Source organism: Brachycentrus maculatus, unplaced genomic scaffold (genome assembly GCF_059751285.1).
Source record: "Brachycentrus maculatus isolate JH-2025_06_01 unplaced genomic scaffold, ASM5975128v1 h1tg001002l, whole genome shotgun sequence".
Classification (NCBI taxonomy): Eukaryota; Metazoa; Arthropoda; class Insecta; order Trichoptera; family Brachycentridae; genus Brachycentrus; species Brachycentrus maculatus.
Genome location: NW_028281720.1, coordinates 122,984 through 135,043, shown reverse-complemented (window position 1 = coordinate 135,043; position 12,060 = coordinate 122,984).

Below are 12,060 nucleotides of genomic sequence, written 5' to 3'. Positions count from 1 at the left end.
TTTACCTAAAAAGATCTGTTGCACAGTAAAAAGTTCAACAAGTGGCTTGATATTTATTTTTAATACATTTAATTATATTTTTAAACTTTATATACGATCTCCTGAAAAATCTTTTTTTTTATATATGACGTTGTTGAAAGGAGTGAGCGATATTTGTCGACTTGGTTGGTTCATATTGATTCTGCTATTGACTTAGATGGTTATTGACTTAGATGTTCGTGATTAATTTAGTAATTGACGTTGTTATGACTTCTGATTTCTTTGTTGATCGGGATTTATTTGATTATTGGCTAAGTTCTTGATATTGACTCGATTGGTCATGATTTAATTTTTTATATACTAAAGGTTTATTTCATTTTTGACTAGTTCATTATGTTTGGTTTGTTATTGACTAAGTTGGCTATGATTTATTCTGGTTTATTTATTATGGTAATTTATGGATGTGATTTATTTGACTCTCGATTGACCATATTATGTATTTATTTGATTTAGAAAAAAATGTTGGTTATCAAATGTGTTATCGGTTATAAGTCTTATTTATGTGTATAAATATTTAAATTTAGCTCCACACATGGTACCTATTTGAAAATTATGAATGCACTGAAACACGTGTTACAATTAAATAAGGTGTAATTATGTTTTTGGTTTACTCAGTTGATTTATCAATTACTGAATATATATATATATATATATATATATATATATATATATATATATATATTTATATATATTTATATATATATATATATATATATATATATATATATATATAAATATATATATATATATAAATATATATATATATATATATATATATATATATATATATATATATATATATATATATATATATATATATATATATATATATATATATATATATATATATATATATATATATATATATATATATATATATATATATATATATATATATATATATATATATATATATATATATCGTAATCGTACAGGAGAAAGTGACCAACTAACAATACGTAAAATGTTCAGGAGGGCCATTTAAGTCACTTTTGCTTGGCAAGAAAATAAACATCAGTGCATTTACTCATTTTCAACAAGTCAATATATTAAACTTCCAAGTTTAAAATCCTTTGGGTTTTTTTTTCTGGGTAATATTAAGCTAGTAAGATATCAAATAGTCAATAATCACGTTTTTGTAAAAAAATGCACTTGGTCACCTTCTCCTGTATGACTACGATATATATATATATATATATATATATATATATATATATATATATATATATATATATATATATATATATATATATATATATATATATATATATATATATATATATATATATATATATATATATATATATATATATATATATATATATATATATATATATATATATATATATATATATACATATATATATACATATATATTAGTAAATTTTTTATACTTTTAATTCACATATTAATTTTTGTTTGTTTTAGCTTATGTTTTACTTTAATATAAGGTATAATTGATATCAAATCACTTGAAATTTGTATTTATAATGAATTTAAAACAAAGTTACATTTCAATTATTATTTATATTAGGTGTTTATTTTCGGTGTTTTATAATTCAAAATTTGATATTTTTTATTCATTATTTACTTTTATACTTTTGATTTTATTTCATTTATATTCATTTTTAAAATAATTGTACTATTTTATTGATTGAATTGTCAAAAGAATTTGTACTCAATATAATAACAGTATGTTAGCACGACCGCGTTGTCTGAAGCACTGTGGATACTAGTTGGCCTTATGGCAAGTAGTATGTAGTATGTATTAACTGTTTTTCTCCCACTCCCATAGCTTAATGCAATCATAGAGTAATGTTTATCAACTTCATATAACATTTTGAGTGTGTCCAAATACTTGTTCACAAAATCTGGATTATCTCCAATTACAGGAGTTATTTTCATATTATTTTTTGACATCTCATCAAAGATGAAGAAGAATATGGAAGTCTGGGCATTTACGGGGCTGACGACTGTCATAGGCTGGTTTAAGTGATCACTTTACACACGTGTAACATTCACCAATTCTACCCATTATTTACAACCACACTACACAAATTCTTGGAAGTTCTATATATATGAACCAATTTAGAAACCTTGTTCTTGAATCACTAGAACTTCACTATAGACATCTTGGTGAGATGTAAAGAAGCTTTTTTACTAAGCAGAAACTCTTATATATATATATAACTCTTATAAATATAGTTTGGAAAGAGAGTGATGTGAAGATTTTTCCCCATTCTAAATTAAGGTGAGATATTCGATGGCCCATAACTTAATTATCTTTAAACTCAGGTAACATTTGATGTTATTGATTTTTTATTTAAGATATCGCTCACTCCTTTCAAGAACGTCATAAATAAATAATCGACAATTTTCAGTTGTGCATGTTTTTGGAAAACCCAGAAAATGTACTATATCCCAGCAAAAAAGGCATATTTTTAACTCAATATTTACCCGCCACATGGCAGAAAGTGTTGTTTTTGCATTTTGAAGAAAAGGTATTGTTTAATTATTTTTTAAAAATATTTTAAATACTTTTCAAATGGAGAATAAACCTTCAGGTTTTACCTAAAAAGATCTGATGCACAGTAAAAAGTTCAATAAGTGGCTTGATATTTATTTTTAATACATTGTATTTTATATTTAAACTTTAAAAACGTTCTCCTGAAAAATCAACTTTTTTGATTTATGACGTTCTTGAAAGGAGTGAGCAATATATTATTTCGATAAATAAAAATACTTTGTGTTCTGATCCACTCACATTTTTATTAACCAACTAGTTTCGGCAACAACCTGTTGCCCTCTTCAGGGTTTAATTTATGACTTTAGTCATAAACCCTGAAGAGGGCAACAGGTTGTTGCCGAAACTAGTTGGTTAATAAAAATGTGAGTGGATCAAAACACAAAGTGTTTTTATTTCTCGAAATAATATATCAATATGATCCACAAAGTTAATGCTTTCAATATTCAAAACATTTTATTTAAGACACTGTTTGTACTGAAAAAATAAGTTTCTTCGAAATAAATATAAATTTACTATAATTTCATGTAATTTATGAAAATTCTAGGCAAAAACGCTAAAGAGCTGCATTCCTACCTACACTATTTGGTCACATAGGGTTAGACCTACCTTCTAACCCTAAGGGACCAAATAATAAAGAAATGAAGAGTGAGGGTAATACACGATATAAATTTAATTTATTTTCAATCCATCCTGACTTTGAGATTATTTTTTCAGCAAGACAAAATGCGAAATTGTATTTTCAATTGAAATTTAATTGTACCGTTAAAACAAGACGTACATCGAGGTCAATTAACTGTCGTGCGCCCCTGTTTTGATTATAATATTACAGTATTACGGGTATGAACAGGATATTTTTCATCGAGAATATTTTTTGGTCTATGGTGGCATTGGTAAATTATCGTCAGCACTTTGCTAGAAATAGGTTAAAATAAAAACAAATAAAAAAGTTATTTATTTTCGACATTATATATATATATATATATATATATATATATATATATATATATATATATATATATATATATATATATATATATATATATATATATATATATATATATATATATATATATATATATATATATATATATATATATATATATATATATATATATATATATATATATATATATATATATATATATATATATATGTATATATAAAACCCTTATCCGCACCCAAATGGTGCATAGGGCACTGTCATATAAACGCAGTGTTATCTTGATCGTTTATACATGAAGGAAAGGTGATCAGCCCTCCGCTTCAGGTACCAGTCCATGGTAATTTTGAATAAATATTACAGTGAAAAACACTAATATTTTTCACCCCTTGGGAATCGAACCCGGAACCCGGAATCCAGAACGGTAGCCGAGAGTACTGACCATTACACTACGGAGGCGGACGAATTATATGGTAGGTATATTATTTATTTGTTAAATAATTTAGAAAAATCAATACACCATATTTTTTTTATAAAATTCATCATTTCGTCCGCCTCCGTAGTCCGTTCAGCACGTTTGGCTACCGTATTAAAGGTCCCGGGATCGATTCCCAGGAGGGTTAAATAAATATAAGTGATTTTTTCACTCTAATATTTATTCAATACTACCCTGGTCTGGTACCTGAAGCGGAGGGCTGATCACCTTTCGTTCATGTGTTAACGATCAATATAACACGTTTATATGTTGCAGTGCCCTATGCACCATTTGGGTGCGGATAAGACGGCGGGTGAACGGATTCTGAGCATTTGAGACTAGCTCGAGATCTCAGCCTTAAACTCCACGGGGGTCACCGGTGACCTCCCTTGTGTTGGACCGCAGCGCCATGGGGGACACCAGTGACCTCAATCAAGAGCCATATATAAAAATGCTTTAATCAGGTGCGGATGAGGGTTTAAAGAAGATGAAAATGATTCAAGTGATTTGTCAAACAAATGAGGTTTTTAGTTTTTTTTTCGAATTTTATTTTTGACTAAGGATATCAATACAAACGATAACTAGGCGATAAGGTGGTTGAACTCAAGGCGGTTTTTTAGGAGTAAAAAAGCATATACACAACGTATAACCATATCGATCACTCCTTTCAAGAACGTCACAAATCAAAAAACTTGATTTTTCAAGAGAACGTTTTTAAAGTTTAAAAATATAATACAATTTATTAAAAATAAGTATCAAGCCACTTACACTTTTTACTGTGCAGCTGATCTTTTTAAATTAAACCTGAAGGTTTTTTCTCCATTTGAAACATAACTAGTTTATTTAAAAAAAAAATAACAATACTTTTTTGTCCGCCTCCGTAGTGTAATGGTCAGCACGCTCGGCTACCGTTCTGGAGGTCCCGGGTTCGATTCCCAAGGGGGGTAAAATAAATATAAGTGATTTTTTCACTGTAATATTTATTTAATATTACCCTGGACTGGTACCTGAAGCGGAGGGCTGATCACCTTTCCTTCATGTGTAAACAATCAAGATAACACTGCGTTTATATGATGCAGTGCCCTATGCACCATTGGGTGCGGATAAGGGTTTTATTTTTATTATTTTCTTCAAAATGCAAAACCAACACTTTCTGCCCTGTAGCGGGTAAATATTAAGTTAAAAATATGCATATTTTGCTGGGATATAATACATTTTCTGGGTATTCCGAAAACATGCACAACTGAAAATTGGCAATTTTTGATTTATGACGTTGTTGAAAGGAGTGAGCGATATATAATAATAAAAATGTAACTTTGTTTTAAAATTACTATAAATATTTTATTATAACTTAATTATAATGTATATCGCTTCTTTAAGTCTTGATAAAGAAGCGGTTAGCTTCGAAACCGGTAGACATTATAATTAAGTTGTAATAAAATAAGTGAGCGATATGCTACATTTCATTTTTTAGTGTATTTGATGGGATTTATATGGCGTTAGTGGGAGTTAAGGAGTGATTTCATTATATACGGGAAAGGAAATGAAAAACGAATAGGAATGAACAAGCAACAGAAAAAATACTGAAATGTAAAAAGAAAATGAAGAAAATAGCAGTAATGGGTAGGGCTTTCAGGGTTGCATATCCGTACTCGAATTATCTAGCGTAACTTGCACGCGTAACACTTGTAACATGTACAAGTTCCTTGAGTTTATATATTATTGTAATCAATTGTAGATATTATTGTAAAATGACCATAATAATATTTTGTGTAAATTGATGTTTGCACATGGATGAACTGTATTTCGAAAAGATTATAAGTCATAATCATTCAGAGCAGATAAGTTCAACTTATGACATACATAAAAACAAACAAAAAAAATTGTGTATTATTGTTTAAGGATTTTTAAAACTTTATGAAAATGTAAATATTTGTCCGCCTCCGTAGTGTAATGGTCAGCACGCTCGGCTACCGTTCTGGAGGTCCCGGGTTCGATTCCCAAGGGGGGTAAAATAAATACTAGTATTTTTTTCACTGTAATATTCATTCAAAATTACCATGGGCTGGTACCTGAAGCGGAGGGCTGATTACCTTTCCTTCATGTATAAACGATCAAGATAACACTGCGTTTATATGACACAGTGCCCTATGCACCACTTGGGTGCGGATAAGAGTTTTTTTATAAATATAAATATTTATCTATTATTTACCATTTTAGTTAGGTAGGCAGGGAGGAAACAACGCCATTTTCATTCTTCTTCAAACCTCATCTGCACCCGATGGTGCATAGGGCACTACATCATATATATCTTGATCATTAACACATGAATTAAAGGTGATCAGTCCAAGGTATTAAAAGCTGTCCCACCACATTCCAAGATCTGATACAGAAGCATCTAGGCTTACTGACAGATCTGCTCTTGTAAAGCAATTTAAAAAAAAACTAAGTTGCGAAATTGATTGCAAATGTGAAACAAAATTGTATCCCGATTTTACTGCACATTTACATTTAAAAGCTTTCTCTATCACTGCCAATCTAAATAAATAAAAGTTTGTAAATTCAGTTCTGGGTAGCATTGAATCAATATTAATACTTTTATTATTTGCCCTCCCCCTGGGAATCGAATCCGGGACCTCCAGTAGCCGAGCGTGCTGACCATTACACTACGGAGCCGGATAATACATCCTACATGAAACACCTATAATATTAAATTTTAGAGATGTGGCCTACAGCTTTCGGGGAGTTTCTTTTTTATTGAACTAATTAACTAACCTACCATGATACCACAGAGGTAGAAAGAGAGAAAAGAACGCCACGCCACTCTATCTTTGGAAACATTCTTCACCTCTTCCACATTCATGCATCTCCTCATACGTAACCGTCTATAATTTCGACTCAAAAACGGCCGCTTTCAATTGTTTGACATACCCTTTTCATACCTCTTATATTGCAATTTATGGACTTATGACATTTTCTAAATGCATAATTCAATTGACCTCTAAGTATGTACCTACATAAGTATATATTCATGTGCATATTATTCCAAGTTTTTTTCCTGAAATCCGCTTCTTCATGCGCATACTGGATAATGGAAGAGATTACCTCATAATTATTTTTAAACATAGTTCTTCAAAAACAGAGATATTCAATTAACTTTTTGTGCCGAATCATCGAAAATATGTTTTTTCATAGTCATCTTGATTTTAAATTATACATTTTGTGCGCAGAGAATACTATTTTAGACAAGAAATAATAAAAATAGCTAAGCAATGTACTTGTCATGGTATAAGTCCTCACAAAGGAAATTTCAAATTACATAATATATTTAACGATCAATTTAAAATAATGGTAAACTAGCGAACATATCTTGCACTCCTTTCAACAACGTCATATATCTAAAAAAAAAACTTGATTTTTCAGGAGAATGCTTTTAAAGTTTAAGAATATAATGAAATGTGTCAAAAATAAATATCATGCCACTTATTGAACTTTTTACTGTGCAACAAATCTTTTTAGGTAAAACCTGAGTGTTTTTTCTCCATTTGAAAAATATTTAGTATATTTAAAATAATAAAATAATAATTACTTTTTTCTTCAAAATGCAAAAACAACACTTTCTGCCCTGAAGCGGGTAAATACCATGTTAAAAATATGCCGCTTTTGCTGGGATATAGTACATTTTCTGGGCATTCCGAAAACATCAGAAAATTTACCATTTTTTTTAGGTATGACGTTATTGAAAGGAGTGAGCGATATCGTTGTGTAACTTCTTTTTAATATTCGACAATATTTATTAATTAATTTATATATATATATATATATATATATATATATATATATATATATATATATATATATATATATATATATATATATATATATATATATATACAAATATATATATATATATATATATATATATATATATATATATATATATATATATATATATATATATATATATATATATATATATATATATATATATATATATATATATATATATATATATATATATATATATATATATATATATATATATATATATATATATATATATATATATATATATATATATCTATATATATATATATATATATATATATATATATATATATATATATATATATATATATATATATATATATATATATATATATATATATATATATATATATATATATATATATATTTATATATTTTTATATATATATATATTTATATATATATATATATATATATATATATATATATATATATATATATATATATATATATATATATATGAATATATATAATACTTAAAATATTTGATTGTGGTTAGGTCAAGAATCGAAATAATCGGCGGGTATGTATGAGGATATGCATGAATGTGGAAAAGGCGAAGAATGTTAACGAAAAAATTCAATAAGTCAAATATTACTTGGTTTTAAAGAAAATTAAGTTGCAATGCATCGTATATTAAGCCTTAACGAGTTGTGTTATTTTCCAATCACTAAACACAAACCACAGTATCACCATTATCTATCAATTACATATTTTAATTTTTTTACAGAATAGATAATTATACTATTAGTTTCAATGTGTACCGACTATAATTTCCCACTGTGCGCCTGTCAATACGCTATTTTTAGGCCCAAAATTAAATTCAAATTTGGTCATTGAAATAATGTCAAAAGCGCCAGACAGTACTTTTAAAGGATAACAATGAAGTATCAAATTTTGTCACTAAATTGTCATAAAAAACCGTAGAGCTGTGTAGCCTCATTTATTTGTAGTTAAGTACTGCGTTATTAAGTACGTTGAATAGCGTAACTAATCAAATGCCTACAAATAATACAAGTTTCAGTTAATGATACGTTTTCCTTGCTTTTATCGTAATATGGTAAGCGCCCTTGAAGTGGTATTTTACAAAAATGGCACCATGTAAATTATCCAATACAGTGGAAACTCTCATAACGAGTATAATTCGTTCCAGAATCTTACTTGTTAAGCGTAAAATACGATAATGCAGAAGTAATACAACATTTTTAATGTCCAAATACTTGTTCACAAAATCTGGAATATCTCCAATTACAGGAGTTATTTTCATTTTAAAATAAAAATAACTCCTGTAATTGGAGATAATCCAGATTTTGTGAACAAGTATTTGGACACACTCAAAATGTTGTAAATAAATTATCTGGTCAAATTATAAGCTTAAATAATAAAAATGGAAATTGTATTTTCTGACGTTTCTCATGTCGCTCACTCCTTTCAAGAACGTCATAAATCAAAAAACTTGATTTTTCAGGAGAACGTTTTTAAAGTTTAAAAATATAATACAATGTATTAAAAATAAATATCAAGCCACTTATTGAACTTTTTACTCTGCAACATATATTTTTAGGTAAAACCTGAAGGTTTTTTCTCCATTTGAAAAATATTTAGTTTATTTAAAAAAATAATTAAACAATACCTTTCTTCAAAATACAAAAACAATTCTTTCTGCCCTGTAGCGGGTAAATATTAAGTTAAAAATATGCCTCTTTTGCTGGGATAAAGTACATTTTCTGGGCATTTCGAAAACACGCACAACTGAAAATTGACGATTTTTGATTTATGACGTTCTTGAAAGGAGTGAGCGATGTGTGTGATTATAATCCTGGATTCGGACCTCACATACTAATAAAAGAGTTTCTGCTTAGTAAAAAGCTTCTTTACATCTCACCAATAGATGTCTCTAGTGAAGTTCTAGTGATTCAAGAACAAGGTTTCTAAATTGGTTCAAATATATAGAACTTCCAAGAATTTGAGTAGTGTGGTTGTCAATAATGGGTAGAATTGGTGAATGATACACGTGTCCATATTCTTCCTCATCTTTGATGAGATGTCAGAAAATAAAAAATAAAACAGAAATAATACGATTAAAAAATATATTTACTAACTTTATACAATTAAACAACTTTGTTTGAACTACTTTTTTTATATTTTTTATTATTAGTACACTTTAACTAACCGGTTTCGACAAGAACCTTGTCATCATCAGGGTTTATTAAATTCTTAAACATTAAAATACTAAAAAATACTCATAGTTAATTACATTCCCTTCCCAAAAACTTCCACACACTCCGTACACCATATGAAAATATGATTTAAAAAAATTGATTTAAAAAAATTTATTTAAAAATATGATTTTAAAACTTCAAAATTTACACCATATGAAAATATGATTTAAAAATTTTGATTTAAAAATATGATTTTAAAACTTCAAAATTTACACCATATGAAAATATGATTTAAAAATTTTGATTTAAAAATATGATTTTAAAACTTCAAAATTTACACCATATGAAAATATGATTTGAAAATTTTGATTTAAAAATATGATTTTAAAACTTCAAAATTTACACCATATGAAAATATGATTTAAAAATATGATTTTAAAACTTCAAAATTTACAACATATGAAATTATGATTTAAAAATATGATTTTAAAACTTCAAAATTTACACCATATGAAAATATGATTTAAAAATTTTGATTTAAAAATATGATTTTAAAACTTCAAAATTTACACCATATGAAAATATGATTTGAAAATTTTGATTTAAAAATATGATTTTAAAACTTCAAAATTTACACCATATGAAAATATGATTTAAAAATTTTGATTTAAAAATATGATTTTAAAACTTCAAAATTTACACCATATGAAAACATGATTTGAAAATTTTGATTTAAAAATATGATTTTAAAACTCCAAAATTTCAATTTTTAAATCCAATTTCTAAAATCATATTCTGAGGGAATGTAATTAACTTTGAGAATTTTAATGTTTTTTAGTATTTAATGTTTTAGAAATTAATAAACCCTGATGATGACAAGGTTCTTGTCGAAACCGGTTGGTTAAAGTGTACTAATAATAATACAAAAAGTGCTAAAAACAAAGTTGTTTAATTTTATAAAGTTTATAAAATGTGCCACAAAGTATCTGCGAAAACCTTGAGGACCAGTCCAGGGTAGTATAATATGAATATTAATGTGTAAAATCACTAATATTTATTTTCACCCCCCACCTGGGAATCGAACCCGGGTTCTCCTTCACGGTAGCTAAACACGCTTACCATTACATCACGGAGGCGGACTTTTAAAATGACCTTTTATTAATAATTCAGTGAATGGCGCCATCTATGTGTCACTCTGCAATTTTTTAACATATATTTTTTAAAACTAGTTACCTGCATCAATTTCTATACATGACTAGCTAATGATTTCTGTAAATACAAGAATAAAAATATTAATGTATTTAGCTTTATAATTTTTACAATTTTTTAAAAAAAATGGTTAAACTAATATTTATATTTCAGTAGAATATATTTTCAGCATTTTCATGAGTTTTCTTCGGGATCTTAATGTTTTTTTAAAAAAATATATATTGAAAATGTCGATTTTTTGGATAGTCAATTGAAAATTCTAGCATTTCACTAGTTTTACATATTTTATTAAAATATTATGTGATCCAGTGACACTTAGCGCTTCCCACGAGTAGAACAAAATTTAAACGTTTCTATATTTATCGTTCATCAAAATTGGTCAACGATGAATATGGGAATTTTAATATATTCTACTCGACATTGTCAGCACTGATTCGATATTCATATCGTGGCGTGTTCCTATTTTCACAAAATTAATTTTTCTCTTGAGTTTTCATCATTCCTTTTTCCCCATTTTCCCCTTTTCCTCCCTTCCCCTCCAGGTATTTTTATGAAATTACAAATCGCTCACTCCTTTCAAGAACGTCATAAATCAAAAATCTTGATTTTTCAGGAGAACGTTTTAAAAGTTTAAAAATATAACACAATTTATTAAAAATAAATATCAAGTCACTAATTGAACTTTTTACTGTGCAACAGATCTTTTTAGGTAAAACCTAAAGGTTTGTTCTCCATTTGAAAAATATTTAGTATATTTAAAAAAAAAATTAAACAATACATTTTTTTAAAATGCAAAAAAAAACCGTCCTGTAGCGGGTAAATATTAGGTTGAAAATATACCTTTTTTCTGGGATATGGTACATTTTCTGGGAATTCCGAA